Source organism: Gobio gobio (assembly GCF_949357685.1).
Source record: "Gobio gobio genome assembly, chromosome: 2".
Lineage (NCBI taxonomy): Eukaryota > Metazoa > Chordata > Actinopteri > Cypriniformes > Gobionidae > Gobio > Gobio gobio.
The window spans coordinates 63,667,668-63,685,705 of record NC_137098.1 but is presented as its reverse complement, the minus strand read 5'-3'; the positions used below and the strand labels follow the sequence as shown (position 1 = coordinate 63,685,705).

Here is an 18,038-nt window from a genome sequence, read left to right as displayed (position 1 = left end):
AAAAAAGGTTGTTGCATAAAGTATTGTCAGTGGAGTTGACTTTGACATCTGCTCTGCACTGTTTACTAACTCCTGAAGTTCAGTGCGAGGTTAAATCACTTATCGCCAGGAAACTAGCTTTGTATGATCTTTTAATTAGGTCTTTAATCAGAGACTGATTGTTATCTGAAAGGCAATTGGCCCTTTGTGGCGGAAACTAATTGGTGTTTCAGTGAGTTTGGAACAACACAGGCGAGATGATGAAGAGATGAAGAGCGGGAGGCCTTGACATCGCAGTAACACACACACCTCTGGAGATTTCATCACTTTTCCCTCCAGTCTTTTATCATGTATATGATGTCCCAAAGTAAAAAAAAATAACTATATTGTCTCTAAAGAAAATAATGAATATAGGGTCATGGGGGTGGGAATCTTAAGGCACTTTATGATCTGATTCCGATTCTGGGAGTAACGATCCGATTCCCAAAACGATTCTTAACATACTTAACTAACTAATTATCCATGCTGTGCAAATACATGGACTTTACATTTCAACCAAAATTGGAGTTACTTTGCTTTTTGTTTATAGTTAGAATATCTGTTTGACAGTATTGCCATATTAAAAATTATTATGAAGATTTCTTTCAATACTTTTATTTTATTAACAAAGTTATATTCAGGATTAACAAGCTCTGAATGAAACATGGTAAGCCATACAATTGCAAAGAACAATCATTAAGAAAAACAGTTCTCGATTTACAACCAAGTGTGACTATTTTTCAGTTTCTTGAGAATATTTTAACAAAAAAAGTTTACTGTCAAGTCAAATTTTATTTATATAGCACATTTAAAAGAGTTATGCCAAAGTGCTGTTCTCTGGTTAGAGAGTTAAAAAAAAATTCTTTAAAACATAGGCTAATGCAGAAGAAAAACGGCACGGGACAAATTAAATACGAACTTAAATATTCAACATCTAGGCCTACCATAGTTTATCTTTACTGTTTCTCCAGCTCTGAGTGTAACCGCGTAAAATGTTTCTGCATATTAGTCGTGTTACGGAAATATTTATTATTTTTATATAATAAAATTATTCTTTAAAAATGTTGTTTAAAATAAACAAGAATTTTCCCAAAACATGTGAGTTTAATGGCAAAAAACATGTCCCCATTAAGCACAGCCAGACTTTTTGCATTTAATGAGGTTTATATTAATTTAAATGCTTTTGTCATTTAAAATAAAATAAAATATTATTGTGTGAGAGATTAATATTTTATTTTAACATAACTTCTTGTACTCAAAAATGTCTCTGTAGATTTTGGTGAGCTTAATAGGTACGTTTACCCTTATTCATAACTAAGCACCCTCCCCCAATCACTGTTTCGCTTTTAAATTAGTTTATAATTGTTATTTTTTTTTAATAGTTTATAATAATTATAATTTGTCAAATAGTATGATTGTTTGAAAAATAAAATCAGCATTAATTATGTGTGGAACAACAAATTCTACTGTGACGTAAAATGTCTTGTTTTCATTGGTAATGGGAATGAGATTTTGTCGGAATACAGAAATAGAAAATATCCCAATGCTAAACTCTGGGAACTGGGACGCGATGGTAGAAGCTTCATTTTGTGCTCAGTGACACATTTATGTGTTGATTTTGATGTTTGTTTTGGATCATTGTCGTGATGGAAGATCCAACCACGGCCCATTATAAGATTTCTAGCAAAAGCCGTATATTTAACCGTCTTTATCCCTGTTTGCACCAAAGCCAACTATTTTTGTTTTTGTTTTATCTGACCATAGAAGCTGGTCCCATTTGAAGGTCCAGTCGTGTCCTGGAGTTTGTCTTGGGATGAGCGAGGAGGATTTATCTTGAAACCCTCCCGAACAACATGTGGTGATGTAGGGGCTGTTTGAACATTTTTTCTTTAGTCTTTCTGACCGCAAGACTCAACTAATCTGCGATTCTCCATCTGTGATCCTTGGAGAGTCTTTGTCCACTCAAACTCTCCTCCTCTCGATATAGAGTAGACACACGTCCTCTTCCAGACAGATTCATAACATCTTTAGTTGATTAGAACTTCTTAATTATTGTCCTGATGGCAGAAATGGGGATTTTCAATGCTTTAGCTATTTTCTTGCAGCCGCTTTCTATTTTGTGAAGCTCTACAATTGTTTTGCTCATTGTGATGAGTGATTTAAGGGAATTTGGCCTGTGTGTTTCCTCATATTTATACTCCTGTGAAACAAGACGTCATGGCTGGACAATTTTATGCTCCTATTGTGGGAATGAGGAATAAATGGGAATAAACTTAATAGATATTTTACTCATCAAAATTCTAGTGGTGCCAATAATTGTCCAATGTGTTTTGGAGAAAACATTCATTTCATAATTATAGTTGTTTTACTTCAATGAAAGGTTAAAAGGATAAACAAATCAGATTTATTTTTTACAGCCATTTTTGATCATATTTACCAAGGGGGGGAAATAATTCTGAGCATGACTGAATATGTGACCCTGGACCACAAAACCAGTCATGAGGGTCAATTTTTAACCTTTTGATAATTTTTTTTAACCTTTTTTTATTTATTTTTTGGCCGAGATACAACTATAAAAAGAAAATCTGGACTCTGAGGGTGCAAAAAAATCTAAATATTAAGAAAATTGCCTTTAAAGTTGTCCAAATGAATTCCTTAGCAATGCATATTACTACTAATAGTACATTTGATATATTTACGGGAACAAAATCCCTTCATGTAACATGATCTTTTACTTAATATTGTAAAGATTTTGACATAAAAGAAAAATGAATAATTGGCTATTGCCACAAATATACCCGTGCGACTTATGACTGGTTTTGTGGTCCAGGATCACACATTTGTTTGAACCTGAGGTCATATCCAGGCTCCAGTACCACCATCCAGATAGGACTCCAGAACAATAGACAGAGGTCATACTACATAAATACTTTACACACCAGACAGCTGTGGCCTCAATGCCATACGATAATCATCTAAATATGGATACAGGATGGTCTACGACTCTCTCACACACACACACACACACACACACACACATACACTCTCACCCCTAAACACTAGATCCTGAATATGCCATCAGTGATGCATGATGAGAGTGACATGCACACGTTTGTGCGCTTGCTGACCGTTGTGTTTGTCTTCCTGCCTTTGTATTCTGTTTGTTAGCGCCTGTACAGCAGGTGACTCCGCATATAACAAACACTCGATCGCCACTCACAGGAAACGTGAACACAAGCGCACACCATGCCAAACCTGGAGAACACCAGACGGCTCCACCCGCTAACTCCGTTTCCACTTTTCTGGGAATCGCACAATTGAGAATTAACCTGGAGCAAATATTACTTGGACGCAACCATGTTTATGTATGTATAAAGCAGAAATGAGCTACCAATATTTAGCAACTTCAAAACTCTTTATAGGTTCAGATTAGAGCTTAGATCGGGCTAAAAAAAAAAATCAAGCCCGACCCTACCTGAGCCCGTGCACGTTGTGTCCGACACATTATCTGTAATTATGAGCCCGAGCCCGAGCCCAATTTAAACCCGACCATTTTTTAATATGTGGGTGTTCTGACGATAACGAGCCTGTAATGACCGGTGTGACGCTCCGCTCAATAATCCGCTACATGCAGGCGCTCCACTCATGAACCCTCACCGGTAAAATGGTGTTCGCTCAAATCCCGCTCAGACATGACATTTATCTGTACTGTAGTCTACTATACTTGTTCTAGCCATTAAACAATGTTTTTTTTTTTCTTCATATTTATGTTTAAATAATGTTATTTTTACATTTCATCTGATAATGAAAAGTGCAAAGATGCAAGGGGGTCAGAAATGATTTTGATGGTTATATTTTGTTTAATATTAAGTTTTGTAGAACGCCTTTCTTTAAAGTGAATTTCGTTTTGTATAAATTGTATCTTGATTTTAATCAAGGTTTCGTCTGCCAATTGCCTGGATTTTAATAAATAAGAAGCAAATAGGCGATCACTTTCATTGCACATGAACTGGAGCGCATCTCATTAAAAAACCCAAACTCAGCATCTACTTACCTCACAGACATGAGAAATATGTGTATAGAAAGCTTGAAATGTCCACTTTTGAACGAAACAATTCGAAACGAAAAGAAATAGGCTAGTTAAGCAATGCGCAGTGTTCACGCGAGCTCATGACTGCCGTCTCAGTGCGGTCCTGCGCGCTCCATCACTGTGCTGTGAGTTAACACGTATTTTAGACTAATCCTGACTTTCCTGACACATTTGTTTCTTAGTTGTAGTATTAGTTCTTACTTTGCTAAAAATATATATTATTTCTGATTATGGCATAGCTTTCTGCCCACCCAATTAGGCTAATAAAGTAATGATGAAAAAAACACAAACGCTTGATCAAGGGCCCGGCCCCGGCCCCCGCGGGTCGGTTTGGGCCAAGTTCGGGCTTGGGCTCGGGCAGAGAATCTAAACTCTAGTTCATATTGGTTTATTTTGCTATTATGAAGGATTCATAAGGTTTTTTATCAATGCCTGTTTCTACTTGATGGGGTATTTTAATTGATTAAACCATAACTCACTGTTAAATACATAGTTCAGTTATGAAACTCTAACTGAGCACTGATTGGTCCCTTGCCATTAAATTAGCCAACCATTAACTTCCATATATTCATAACTTAGCCTGCTATCGCCCTGCTGCAGATTATGAAAACGTCTGTTTACCCCTCCTCCTCCCCAGCACCACCTGTAGACTCTGCTATGGGGGTTTTAATATATATATATATATTATATTATATTTATTAGGGCTGGGCGATTATAACGATATGTATCGCCATAGACACGTAATCGATATCAATAAAAAATGCGTTCGATAAAAGGTTCAATATTTTTTTTTAGTTGGGAGAAACCAGAGGTTGCGAAGCAAGTTTGATTGCATGAACAAAGGCACTTGCTCTGTGGTAACCAAGCAACATAGTGACAGGCTAACAGCCAATCAGGTAACTGTATCTTGTTTGGTTGCGCCATTTCGTTGTCTTGTGTTGGATTCATTCTTCAGTAAACCGAACCGCTGTGGAGTGACCAGTGGAAAATAAGTGCCACTGCGAGCGAGGAAATTGTTGATAAAACAGGAAAACAAGTCAGCTCGCCAATATGGCAGTTTTTTGGATTTTATAAGTCTGACCGCCGTCCCCACCAAGACTGGTCAGCGCGCGCCTCCGCTGACAGCGCGCGCGCCTCGTTCGTTTGTGCTATTCTTGACTTTGGCTGAATCTAAAATCGCCCCCCTAAACCCTCAATCACTGTTCCCTACTTTAGTCCATTAATACAGTTCACTTGAAGGAGTGAATGAAAACGAGTGAGTGAATTCGGACAGCCATTGTTTGTACATCAGCTGAGCACTCGTTATTGCGGTGCAGTGTGGGATTGAATGAGTGCACTCAAAAACGTTCACTATGGTTTCGGACACCACTATAAATGGCTGTCCCCTCAAATAATGCCCTATTTAAGGGTATAGGGGGCGATTTCGGATTCAGCCTTTGAAACTACATGGAGAGGTAATGTTACTCTGCATCAGTGCCTTATGACAAAGCATCTAAACGATAACTGTTACAAAGAAATAACGGAGGCACTGCACCTTAATGTTAAGAGATAATTTTAAGTGTTCATTGTGATTTTAGACTTGTTTATATATTTTAGTGTTTTCCATGGTTGTGATTTATGCCTTTATAACTGAGGGGATTATAATCAGAGGAAGGTTACGTTTAAAATAAAAATGATGAAATGCAATATATTTTCTCCTGGTCCTTATTTTAAATGGGTCATAAAACATATCAATTATTATCGATATCGACCGATATGAAACCCTTAAATTGTGATACAGTTTTCAGCCATATGGCCCAGCCCTACTATTAATATAAGCCGCCAAAATCAGGCATGCCCATGCCAATCAATGCTGGTTAAATAATTCACTCCGAGAGTTGCCATGATTGAAATGGTCTTTTAATGAAAGGTAGCAGGTATGCACTTGCAACACTCAACACTGTGCAGAAGTGCACATCTAACGGTTATGTGAATTAATATTCAGAAAGCAATCAAACAGATGCATGAATTCCAGACATTCCCCTGCTCTGATAGGTCAGTCTCACATGCACCTTATCAAGCCCTCTGCCCCCCCACTCACCCGATGCCGTGAGTCCAGTAGTCCTCTTCTTTTTGTCTTTGTCTAACTCAACATGCACTCCTTGTTGGTTTTTCTTGTCTTGTTGTTTTCGGGAATTCCTTGTTCAAAAAGTTCCTTTATTTTCTAAAAGCGCTTTCGGCTGATCCGTGCTCTCATGTCTTGTGTCCTCAGTGAAGTGTGGCTGGTTTTTATCTCGGGTCGGCTGTGTGTTAGTCCACTCGCTCTCTCTTGGTGAGGCAGACTGAGATATGGATGTATCCTGCCTGGCAGTTATAGCAGTGCCTTTCTGTGCCTCCCTCATGCCCCCTCCCCCTTTTCCTTACCCTTCTCTTCTCCTCTCACTCCCTTTCTTTACTTTTGTGTGGGGGAAGGAATGTTTATTTAAAGAGCCGAAGTGAAGACTTTAATTACTGCTGATGGATAGAGAAACCACCTCACATTTACACCACATCTTCCACACCTCCTTTCTCCTCTGCTCAAGACGTAAACTGCTCTGACCACATGGTGCCAAGTGTTGTTTGTCCTGTAGTCTTGTGGTGGTTTGGTTGATATTGCCCAAGTGATCTGTGTGTAAACTCATGCTATCCATCATCCTCCACGCATAATGCAATTGTTATGCAACAATCAGTCTTTTAGGGGACATTTCAGGGCTATTTTTTTTTTTTTTTTTTAAATGTGTTGCCTCTCAACAAAACAAAACATTTTTTTGGAGTTATGACGATAACTAATGAAATTGCTCAACCAACAAACGACTGACTTGGAGAAACTTATTTGTTTGTTTGTTCTAGAAACATTTGTTTTGCTGGTTGAAAGTCTCTTCACATCCTGATAGCCATCACTAAGCTAAGTGGACTTAATATATTTATACAATCCTGCCTGCCTATGTATTTCAACATATGTATTTCCTTTTACAGTTCCTCCTGAACCAAAACAACCAGCTTGTGCTGCGTTCTTCACACCATAGCTACAGTTATTAGGAAGAGATGGAAACCTGTGACGTTAGACTCGGAGCAGTTCATGACTCGAATTCATGCGCTTCAAAGGCAACGCTATCAACGCTGACATGAATCTGCAGCAGTCAGGTGGGACAGGTCAGTGCACTTTAAGTGGTTTATGTTCATTATTATTGTAAAGTTATGTGCTTTGAGACACGAGGTAGTTTAACGCCGTCTCTCGTGATGGTTTTGTTTGCTCCCTGCTGTGTGCATTCATGTGTTTTGGAGGAGGCGTGGCTTTGGAGACGCTCTGAAGATCTCATGCTTTCAAAGCTAGCTCGCTATTGCTAACCCTTTCTTTAATAAATCATAGCATGTATGAACTCAAATTTTTAAGTTGATTACTCCAAAATATTACGGTTACATTTACATGACAACGATGTACTAAAAACAGTAGTACTTTGTGTTTTTTGCATACAGATGTGATGCATGATGTCACCATTTTCACCATTTTTTGTTTCTGTAGTGTACACGGCAACAATAACAATGCCGTTTTGAAAAAAATTGCACTTTGAAACACATTTACAAATGTTTGTGTTTTCAGGCCCCCAAAACGCTTTAATTTTATGAATGGCCAAAACACTTAAGTTATCCGTTTTTAGTTGAAATCGCTGTCGTGTAAACGGCCCTAAGAAACCTCAACTACTTGAAAGTTGTAGCCCTGGAACCAATTCATCTCATCTATTTTAATTAAAATACACAGCTAGTATAGCTAGGATAGTTCACCCAAAAATGAAAATTAGCCCATGATTTACTCGCCCTCAAGTCATCCTAGGTGTAGATGACATTCTTCTTTCAGACGAACACAATCAGAGTTATATTAAAAAAGTCCTGGCTTGTCCAAGCTTTATAATGGGAGTGAATTGATGGGTTGTTGATGAAGTCCATAAAAGTGCATCTATCCATCATATAACTGCTGCAAGTCGACATGTGTACCGCTAGTACTTCCAGTCTTAAATCTCTTCGGCCTCTATTCTCTCTCGTCTTTGGCCAAAAGTGATGTGTGGAGGGGATGTTTGTTTTTAACCCTTCTCCGGCCTTCGCTTGGGAATTACACTCAGGGTCTTTGGGGTCTCCACTGACACCCCAGGCAACAATATGTAATTTTGTGACAAAACAATTGTTTTTTTGTAATTTTATAACAAATGTAATTTTACTCTGATTATTAATGTTTTTACTCAACATCTGTGCAGTTTTTGGAGTATTTATAATAATTAAGGTTTTTTTTTATGGACTTTCACACAAAATCATTTTTTTTAATCTAAAATTCACTTTATAAAAGACCCAAATTTCTAACTTTTATTTGTGGGGATAACGTGGGTAATTTTACATGGTTTAGTGTAAGATTTTTGCCCATCTTTTGGAAAATACAGTAAAAATAACGGTAAATGGCTGCAGAGCTCCACTATATGTGCTATTTGACTGACTAAAAGACATCTTTTCACAAGGATTTTTTAGTTGGATTCATATCTAAATGTTATGAAATCAGATTTATAACAATTAAGATTAATTAATTTTGTCAAAGTTTAGCTTTTTTTTTATTTGTTCTGAAAAAAATCTTAGAGATATTAAAAGATATTTAAAGGGGCAAGCACCAAGATAAAACAAAAACAAAGAAAATCAGCACCCTTGAAATATTACAGAATAACAATAGAAACCCTTAATACATCTATGATAACCATGTTGAGGCAGGGAGAGCATTTTATATCCAATAAATAGAAGAACATTTTAAATAAAGAAAAATGTACAATAAAAAAAGAAAGAAAAACGAATAGATCTGTATAGAGGTGAGAAACGGTTCACTGACCGAAACTGAACAAGTATACTAACAAAATGCAGGAAAAGAAAGAGATTGATTAAAAATGCAATCCTTTTTTTTTTGTTCTGAAAAAAATATTTTTTCAATGATGTTAAGTTATGATTAGAATCAAACCTGAACAAGAGAAAAGTTGGAGTTCTTTAGAGTTTATAATTTATTTCAAACATCTGATTTTCTTATAATTCTACAAATTTAATCTACACTTCAGTTACTTTAAAGTCCCTGTAAAGTCAAAACTAAACATGTGTTCGGAGTTCCTCACACCACAGATAAATGTGTTATTAACCGCCCAGCCAAATTTGAATCATAAAAAAAATCCGGGAAGTACATAAAATAGCTTATCAAAAACCTGAAAAAATGAGCAGCATTCTCTGCTCTCAAACGCTGGGGGTGTGTCGGCTGTCAGTGCCGAAACCACACCCACTCGCGGGAAAGCGGCAGTAGCACACAAGACAACACTCACTGATCACGAGCGTCTATGATCACGACGCACCAGATGTCGGCGGGACGGGAGGATGAAGGCCGGGGCGGGGGATAGTCGGTTCGACCCCATCCTGCAGTGGATCATCAGTGAATCCCGGTTGTCTCCGGTGAAAGTTTGTAAAACGATCCGGTGTAAAGTCACTGCAGAGGCAGGTGTTGATGATCCTCAGCTCTCCATCAAGGTTGCTGTTCACAAAATTAATCCACTTCATCGTTTTTGTTTTGTAAGCTGTTATGTAAGTTGTTGACTATAGTAACTAACAGTACTAACAGTAACTCGCGATCGAACTGATGCGAATGTGCTCTAGTTATGATCGTGTTAGGGGAGGAGCCGGGCTCAGGGGCTCCAGTGCGTCATCGAGACACCGTTTAGCCCCGCCCAGAAAATCCTGAACACAGCAACGGTGAAAAACTGTTTAACGGTCTAACTTCACAATTCAGTACTTCATAGTTCACAGTCTTTGTAATGTGTTTCAGCAATACATTTCTAACATTTATAATGTGTTTAGAAACAAATCTCAGAATTGCCTTTACAGGGACTTTAACAGAACAAAAAATTACAGAAATGAACAGTTATATTACATATTGAGTAAAAAATACACAACATGAACATCAAAATTAACTGAACAGCAATGACAAACAATATCAAATGTATTTTTGTGTGTGTGTGTGTGTGTGTGTGTTGCATTGTGGATGTTTTATGCATTGTTGGAAGTGTGCCACTTCATTTCTGTAGCGTGTTCTGTGTTGCTTCTGTTTTTGAGGATGAATTTTGTCCATTTTCTAAGAAGACCCTGAGTGTGACTTTTTTTGTCACACAAACGTAAAAACAGATATCAATCCAATTCATTTTTTTATTTGTATATCTAGAGAGTGTTGACCACCGTACAAAGTCTCTTGCTATTTGGACAAAGGGAAAAACATTTTTTATTTGAGCAAAACATCCTTTGGGGTCAGAAAAGACCCCGAAGACCGGAGAAGGGTTAATGACCCTACATGTTTGATTAAAATATGAGATTAAATAAATAAATAATAATAATAATAATAATAAAAAAAAAAAAAAAAATATATATATATATTATATAAAAATATTATTATTTTTCTTTTTTTTATATAGTTTAAAACGCTAAACTTTAAGGTATGTAGCTGACAAAACTAGTTGGCAAAAAAAGGCAAACTACAGCTAGAGTCAGATTTTATTTAATTAAAAAATGCATAGAAAAACAAAAAGCTCATAGGATAAAGCATACAATGACTGCAACATAATCAGTTATTAATATTTTGTTGGTTCTCTCTTTTGTTGGTTTTTGCATATTCATAATTTCTTTATTTACAGCCTGGCCAACATTTTTTTAAATTGCGTTATCACAAATAAAGCAATTGACAGAAAACAATTGACACAACTAATATGCTACAAAACTTTGACAAATTCAAACATTATTAAAAAATGTTAATGTTCCTAGGCTGGACATCACTTTTGGCCACTATTGTAGACCAATTTATCAAAAAATATTTAAGAGCAAGACCAGCTTTCCAGTTAACGGTCCTCATCCAGACCAAGGATATCTTTTAAAGGTTAGCATGGTTTAGAGTTGAACATTTGGCTGATCCAGACTGCAGTTTTGTAGGCCACATGGGAAAAGAACAGAAAAGATCACAAACAACTGATGGCAAGGAAAGATTGCGAGATGTGAAAGAAGGATGGAGTGGAGCAGCTCTCCTTCATGATGAAGAGAAGAGGGAGTGTTTGCAGATGGGAGGGATGGTGTAAATGCTGGCTGCGTCACGGATAAGAGCCGGTCTCTGGTAGAAATCACAGATCCGATCAGTTCATGTCCGTCAGATGTAGTGTTTACTGTGTTTCTGCACCTCTGGGTGCTGACCTCTGACCTCACGCAAGAGGGCGGTCATGACGGGTAAAATGAACAGAGAAAACCTGTGCAAATATGCAATGCTCAGCACTGAACAGGACTTAACCAGGGGAAGAGTGAAGAGATTTATGATAATAAAAGTGTGTTTGAGATTGACTGAGACGTCTGAGGATTACCTAAAAATATCACTTTTGCTGTAAATATTTGTATCCACTGCATATAAATATTTTTTTAGGCTAAAAATGTCTTTGCAAGCACAATTTTGAGTCCACTACAGTCAGCGCCTTGACTTTAGACTAGTGTGCATCAATTAAACAAGCTTTGCATTTGCATTTTGGCTTTCTGAATGGAGAAAGACTGAGCAATGTGTTAAAGGAGGGGTGGAAAGAGCTTCCTGTACTTACAGGAAGTAGGAAATCCGCCACGTTAACCTCTGCATAGTGCATATCCTTTTCCAACTCCTGAATAGTTTGTGTCGACACTGCAAAGTCCGTTTGGATGCGTGTCTGCTTACATATTTGCACGGGAGTACATTTCTGCAATACCTGACTATGAATTATAATGTTTTACAAAATAGTTTGTTGGCAGTTGAAATGAGCTCCTGGTGGTTGATGTGGTTGTGAGCGGCTCGATGTATCTGACCATCATTTCAACTCTTGCAGCCGTTACGTCCAGCCCACTCTTACACAGATAAATAGACATTTTACTTCTATCAAAGTTTAGTGATCGGGCCTGTTGCTGGAAGCTGGTCACTGAAGTCCACGGGCTCTGGTTCCTCTGAACCCACGTCAGTAAAGTACAGGAAGGAACTTTGATAGGGATGAGCCTGACACAAAAACAACATGAGATGAATAAACAAGGATAAATATTCGCCAGCAGATAACAGCGTGCCTGGAATGGGCTGATGAAATCGCAATATGATGACGGACAATATATTAACAGTGTGTGGAAAAAAAACGGCAAAGATTAATACCAACAAAAAAAAGCAAAAAAAAATTTTGATTTGACAAATGTAAACTACCCGACTTATATGAAACATTGTTTAAAATGTACACTACTGTAAGAATGTAAAGAACCAGGCCAAATTGTCTGGATCATAAAGACTGTCTGAAAAGAAATTAACCTCTGAATCCACTCATACAATCATTACTCTCATCCGACACAACGTCCCACTGAGTGAATCAACTGAGAATGGCTTAATTTGCATGCATTTACCGTGTCCCAAGCTTCCCCCAAACTCCTGAGGCCTATTGCACAAAACTAGGATAAGGGATTAAGCCGGGATATCTTGGTGATCCTGGCTCAATTTATCCGTGATCCGGTTGCACTAAAGCTGGATAGGGTGGCAGTTGGATGTTATGGTATAAATTACCATGGAGATTTATCCAGACCAGGCTAAATTCCAGGATCTATTTAATCTCATCCCTTATGTCAGTCAGCAGTCACCACAAACGGAAACCAATAGTTATTCTACTGCCCACTATACATTGCTATCACATATAACTAGACCCACTGTCATTATTTAAACGTTTGTGGTCATAATTTATCCAAAATGATTGAAATTATGATTTTTAGATGATGTTGCTATCATTAGATAATTTACGGTTTCCCATAGACTATAAGGCTATATATAAAAATGATAGAATATTAGGGCCACAGAGGAAAAAAAAGAAAAGTCACAGACTTCGAAAAATTAAGTCATAATATTGTAACCCGTTGTTTTAGAGGAAGACGGTTGTTAAAATGACAGCTGTGGGGCATTTCGTGGAATTGTTCTTCAGTATGGTTTCACAAACAAGGACATACTTAATCTTTTGGCACATCAGCGTCACATTGTCATAAGTATCAGGACTGTAAAACGAATATGCATCTTTTCCGCAGAAAGAACCAGCCTCATAAATGTATGACTTTTTCCTTCTTCCTCAGTGTGGCCCTAATACTCGGTCGTATAAAATACACATTCCATATAAATATAAAAACACAAAGTGTAACATTAGGTTCCTTTATTGAATAAGGATAAAACAAAGCAGGTAAACCATCAGCTCCTTTCGAAACTGAAGTCACACAGTGACTCAACAATACAACAAAAGATAAATAACACTTTCAAAGATAGAGATTATATATATATATATATATATATATAAAATCAACACACCCCGCTTGTCTGCACACTGAAATAAATGCAGGACAAATCCATACACATCAACTGAACAGACAAATGAATGGATGCAGTAGCCTCCCTGCAAACTTGTATTACACACAGTATACAGCACAAACATCATAAGAGGCCAAAAAAAAAAAAAAAAAAAAACAATCGGTGGACAGCACAAGAAGCAGAGTACAACGGCTAAGATTAAACTGTAGCTACTACTGAGCGTAGTAATTATGTAAGCCTTTGATAATAATTTATCAAAGCCTTATACCGTGTGATGGGGTTACTTTACACAATTTCACTCATATCTGTTGTCCATTTCAATTAAAAGTTAAACTGTTTCATAATCAGAGTACAACTGCATTTTTGGAGATGTGAATTAACTATTTGGATTGTAATTGTGATGTTTCAGCGGAGCGGTGAGTGTGTAGAATTGTGCACTACTTACGCATTCAGGAGGTCTGCAATACTTTGCCATGCTTTTTCTCTTTGCTTTATCACTGTGGCGGTGTTGCCTTTCTTCTTAATTATGTATTTTACCTCCTCGTATGCCTCCAGCCTCCAACGGGGAAAAGTACGCCGCTCTAGTTGCCATGGTGAATCAGTGAATCTGTGATCTGTGGCGGGTCTATTTGAGTGAGCCGTGAGCGCGCACCTATCCAAGATTGGTTTAACCTGGCTTGATGAATCCGTGTCTGCTCATCCTGGCTTGGTCTTTGTGCAACCAATTAAGCCTGGATGCACTTGTTTTGGCTTCATTGAGCTCAGCTCAGTCATTTATCCTGGATGTCTTAATTCTACTTTGTGCAACGGGCCTCTGATCTCCTCTCCTGGGAGCTCACAAAATCCAATAGATTTTGGGTATATTTCAATGTCAATTCTCACTATACAATATTATGTGTTTGGTATCATTTGAAATGTCTACAAAAATCTCATAAGCACAGAAATATACAATAAGTTAATACGTGTTTTTAGAGCTTAGACCTATTTTACTTATGATGGTGGGCGTGGCTGTTGGAGCCATTTGGTTTCCTTTCAATCAAACCAAATGTGAATTAGACTCAATTTAAAATCCCTTTGTTTTCATGTATTTCCATTTGAAACAGTTTTTGGTCTGGTCGGCGTTAAATCGATGCAGCAATGAGTTCGGGGCTCAATACTATTAACAAGGTTGTCCCGTAACACAGAAAACGTTACGTAATAATCAAAAAGTCAGGAAATCTTTCACTCTTTAAGCTATTTCGGAATATTTGATGTTATGTATGAATTATCTTTTGAATTGATTATGGAATTGGCATTATACATTTACCTGACTGTTAATACAATTGTTACATTTTGATCCTTTCTGAATTACTCTGTAATTATTATAATTAACTATCTCCAGAACGGAGCTGCAACAAAAGGTTAAAACGGAATGATTAAATGTATGATTAACTATTAGATATAAATGACCAAACAACCCATTGGCATTCTATCCTAAATTCGACAATATGATAAATGGAGTCAGATAGAGAATATTATAATTAAATCAATTTTGCCCAGCTGAAACACAAACGTGCAAACGGCCTTCAGTCGCTATCGCTACCGATCCTTGGAGCGATTCCAGCGACCTTACACTACATCATTTTTAATTTTAAATAACATTTAACGCTGCACTATGTAAACATTTATTTCCGTCCACTAGAAGTCGCCTGTTCAAAACAAAGGCGTAGTTTGATGACGCATGTTTGAGTGCAGACTCTTGGGACATGTGGTCTTCACCTCACCGCCGGGATAGGATAGGACTCGGGCAGAAACATGTTGATGGATGTGGTTTATTAACATTACTGTAATATGAAGCAGAGCAGAAGCGAGTGTTGTGGAGCTGAGGAACCGCTGGAGCGATTGTTAACAGAGATGTATAGTAACGAAGTAGAACTACTTCACTACTGTACTTAAGTACTAAAAGGCAGTATCTGTACTTTACTAGAGTATTATTTTTTTCTCCTACTTCCACTTTTACTTCAGTACATATTTTCGATGAGTTTAATACTTTTACTCCGATATTTTTTTTATGTGCTGCATCGTTACTCGTTACAATTATAAAAATGTTACGAATCATTCCATTCCAAACCCACATTACCGCGCATGAGAGAGAGAGAGCGCGCGCGAGAGTGCGAGAGAGAGACAGAGCGCGAGAGAGAGAGAGAGAGAGAGCGCGCGAGAGAGCCCCGGTTAGTTCATGTTAGTTATTAGTCTAATACATTAACTAATGTAATGTTAACAAATCAAACCATATTGTAAAGTGTTACAAACAAATCATTTACTCAGAACACCTCTTGAAATGAGAATATAAGTGTGCTTACCCCATTTTTTTTTTAGTAAGAGTGGTTATAGTAAGATTTAAAGGTCCCATGGCATTAAATTATCATTTTATGAGGTTTTTCAACATTAATATGTGTTCCCCTAGCCTGAATATTGTCCCCAAGTGGATAGAAATGTTGATCGGTGTAAACCCGAGTTCTGGCTGTCTTTCTCTGCCTTTGAGAAAATGACAGGCCAGACGAGCCAATCCTCAAGTCTCCTGGTTTGACGTCCAAGCAGGAACGGTTTCCTCCCTTTCCTCCGCCCAGAGAATCTGGCACGCCCATGCAAACGCTCGAGAGATATCATGGGTTGTGAACAAGTGAACGCTGGCAGTTTCTCAGTGTTTGGATGTACAAATGAAAACAGAAGTCTTTTTTCAGTTCCTTCAGATCTGTGATCAGTGATTTCTGATGTGTAGCTAATTATTTATTATTCGTGCACACGTTGCGGCTTCTCTCTCTCTCCAGACAGAACGGTGATTTCTATCTTGTGAGTCAGTGTTTTTGTACGTCCTCGTCGCGTCTATCGGTTCTAAAATGTGCATACAGTCATGAGTTTCTGCTCAACATCGGCAGAGTCAGATCTTTAGAGATAAACTTCACACACGCCGAAGCTCGGGCTGCACTGACTCGGCCTTCAACATCCCCGACCCCCAGTACTGCATCTGGCCCACAGCAGAGGCACCAAACGCGGCGTGAGATTAAGCAGAAGGGGGGTAAGCGTGAGCATATTCGGGCTAGCCAGCCTAGCCCCACAATAAACTGGATTACATTCGATTACTGCTGTTGTGTCTTTGTTTGCGCTGTGTACTCAACGCGCGTCACTGACGCTTTTATTTTACAAATAATGCTATTATCAACACTTACTTTTAACTCGTTCATCTCGACAGCTGTAATGGTACTTTGCATGTGTTACAAAGTTGGTAATAATGATGAAGACGGACTCGGTGTGACTGGGACTGGTGTTTATTCAGAACTCTCAGATACAAACACAATAAACTTGCGCTGACAGACAGCGCTCTCACAACTCGGTAGTTACTATAAATAACTTTGTTAGCAATCGCTCCGTCTCCGTGATGTCCGGTTCGCGAACAAATCTCTCTTTTGAATCGGTTTTTTTTATTGAACCGAATCAGTTCACCAAATCGGACTGAATCGTTCTAAAGGGTTCGCGTCTCCAGTCAGCGCTGATCCATAATTTACTAAAGTTACTAACTTTCTGACATGAGTGACAGTCCCTCCGACTAGAAATAGACTAATAACCTGAAGTATATGCTGTAACTACAACAGTTCAGACATGCTGAGAACTGATGTGAAATGAACTCAGGTCCATCCGTCTCTCTGGCAGCAGCTCGTGCCTGCTCGTGCCTCGTAGACCTCGTTAAACCACACCCCCTCCGCTCATTTAAAATGCAAAGATGTCAGCCAATCACAACAGTGGGCGATTTTACTGAAGTCTCACAGCAGACACGCCTCTTGAAGCAGGGCATTCAGCCACAGGGCAAACAGCAGTATAGAAAAAATGCCTTTTATTTCTAAATTATGACATTTTATGATGTAAAAGTCATACTAACAATATAAGTACACCTCAGGAAACATTATAAAATAATAGAAAAATGCCATGCCATGGGACCTTTAATGTTAATGAACTACAGTATTTTCAGGTTATTTATATGACAATATGTAGAAAAATTACCTACCAACATTGTGATTGTCCTTTAGCTTAATCATTTGAAATAATAAAAACAATATGATGTTCAAACTTTTGACTACTTTCTTTAATAACTACATAACACAATACTTGTACTTTTACTTTCAGTACTTGAGTAGTACATTTTAAAATAAACTACTTGCAATACTTAAGTACAAAAAATGTTGAATACTTTAGTACTTCTACTTAAGTGTGGTGCTTAAAGAGCACTTCAACTTCTACTCAAGTCACTTTTTTGATAAGGAACTTGTACTTTTACTCAAGTATGTGTCTCTAGTACTTTATACATCTCTGATTGTTAATGAGAAGAGCGGCGGGACTTTTATTATGCCACAGTCACCGGCACCACTTCTGCTTTTCTGGTCATGAGTATGAGGTAACGCAGCTCTGTTTATCAAATTAGACACATCTGAGTGTGTTGATGTTATGACGTTACTCTGTGCGTTCTCTCAGCGGCTGCTATGATACTTGTTC

The 18,038-nt window shown here is 37.9% G+C and overlaps 1 protein-coding gene across 4 annotated transcripts in view; it reads right to left on the bottom strand.

Annotated features, from left to right (window-relative positions):
• Positions 1–6,431, bottom strand: part of tmem88b (transmembrane protein 88 b) — a 29,261-nt gene extending 22,830 nt beyond the window's left edge. For all 4 annotated transcript variants that reach the window (XR_013815962.1, XR_013815963.1, XM_079809218.1 and 1 more), the window contains exon 1: positions 6,189–6,431. The gene's annotated coding sequence lies outside the window, so the exon portion shown is untranslated. The remainder of the gene's footprint in view (positions 1–6,188) is intronic.
• Positions 6,432–18,038: the final 11,607 nt, after the last annotated feature.